Raw genomic sequence first — 2,011 nt, forward strand, 5'->3', positions numbered from 1 at the left:
CACAGACGACGAACTTTGGGAGCATCTGTGTCGAGTCAACGGGATAATTTGTACCTTTGCAAACTTGGGTTACAAATTCAACTTTGCAAAATCGCACATTGCAGAGTACATAGTGTTGTTTCTGGGCTACGAGCTCAACAATGAGGGAAAGGGATTGGCTCCTCACTTCCTGGAGAAATTCGCACAACTGCGTGCTTCAACAACACTGAAAAAATTACAATCTTTACTGGGCTTCTAGAATTTCGGGAGGACATACATTCCGGAATATGCCCAGTGTATCAAGCCTTTGTATGCTTTGATACAACCATCTTTTGCCAAATCATACTGGCTGCCTGAGCATTCGGCAAATTTGCAGTCTTTGCAGGCTGATCTGCTCGCTTCTAAATTCTTACTGACTCGTGATAACCAGCCCAACCTGGTGATAAGAATTATCCCTGGGACGGTGGGTTTCACGTACCTGACTTTTAATGAAAGAGACACAGTACCTATTGCTTACAAGTCACACTTGTACACTTCGGTTGAATTGCGCTTTTCCACTGTGGAGAAAGTTTTGACGGCTGTGCAGATGGCAATTCTTAAGGAACGTGCCCTGTCACAGGGAAAGCGCATGTTGGTTGTTAACCCGTGTCCTGCCTTGGAGGCAGTCACGAAAGCCAGTGTACCAAATTCCAAAGCTTTGCACCCTCGGTGGATTCAATGGACTGCATCCTTGACGTCCCAGGATGTCACGTTTATTTTTGACGCCTCATTACGGTCGCAGGAGTACTTGCAGTATGAATTTGTTCATCCGACTCCTTTAGCAATGCGGCCCTTGGAGGATTTCCATTGCATCATTTACAATGATGGTTTGGCGCAGGTTGCGCATGGTTCTAAACATGCCTACGTTTCCGCATGCGCCATTGTGGTCGGTGCCATGGTGAACGATGAGTTCAAGTCCAGTGTGGTGCACACGCAGACGCTAGGGGACTGCACCGCACAACTAGCAGAACTTCGTGCCCTGATGCTTGCATTCGAGTACACTGATCCTAGTTTGACAACTGAAATCGTAAGTGATTCTTACTACTGTGTCCAGTCTTACAATGAGAACTTGTTCTTTTGGATTCAGAATGACTTTCGTGATTCCAAGGGTAGCACAATAAAACATAAAATTATCTGGGTCCGAGTGGCTGAGCTTAAAGAGCAGTTGCCACTTGTGTTTGTGATTCATACTCTAGGCCATCAGCGTGTTGGAGTGCACGCTGTCGGTAACTCGCTTGCTGATGAAGCGGTGAAAACTGCAGTATCAAAATATTTAGTTGCAGCAGTTACACGGTCCAAAAGTAAAATAGATGATGACATCTTGGCGGCTGTAGCTGCCACTGAGAAGGGAGGTAAATATCCTGCGGGGTTCCCTTCGAAGTACACATACCACTTAAGTCCCGATAAGGTTCCTTATGTGAAAATTCCTGATGTTGGGGAACGGTTGATTCCCAACTAGGATCGCAGGGCTACTTTGATTACAGCGGCACATGAAGGTGTGGCGTCTGCGCATGCGGGCGTCTCGGCCACTGTAACTCAGCTACAATAACGATTCTGGTGGCAGGGACTGTACAAACAGACGCGCGATTATGTCCTTCAATGTGACATTTGCCAGCAGATTAAGCCTTCGACTGCTGCGCGTCCGCCACAGACACAGTTGTACATATCTAATAAACCACTGGGTTGTGTTTATTTGGATCACTGCGGTCCTTTTTCTTATGATACTGCGTATAAGTACATCTTAGTAGCAGTTGATTCATGCACACACTTTGTGTGGGTATAGCCCCATCGCAGCGCTGATTCACAGACTGTCATAAGAGATTTGCGTGTCTTTGTAGGGATTTTTGCCTGTGGTACCTTCCATTCGGATCAGGGTCCGGCTTTCGCCTCTAAGGCGTATAAGGATGCTATGATTTCGTTTGGGGTCCAAGTCAAGTTTTCGTCTCCATACAGACCTGAGGGTAATAGTGTAGTGGAGCGAATGAACCGTGAC

At 46.6% G+C, this 2,011-nt stretch overlaps 1 pseudogene; it reads left to right on the plus strand.

Moving 5' to 3' along the window:
• The first annotated feature begins 565 nt into the window (after positions 1-565).
• Positions 566-1,801, plus strand: LOC147716740 (uncharacterized; annotated as a pseudogene).
• The last annotated feature ends 210 nt before the right edge of the window (positions 1,802-2,011 follow it).

The sequence above is a fragment of the Lissotriton vulgaris genome, chromosome 5 (genome assembly GCF_964263255.1).
Source record: "Lissotriton vulgaris chromosome 5, aLisVul1.2, whole genome shotgun sequence".
In the NCBI taxonomy this organism is placed as follows: domain Eukaryota; kingdom Metazoa; phylum Chordata; class Amphibia; order Caudata; family Salamandridae; genus Lissotriton; species Lissotriton vulgaris.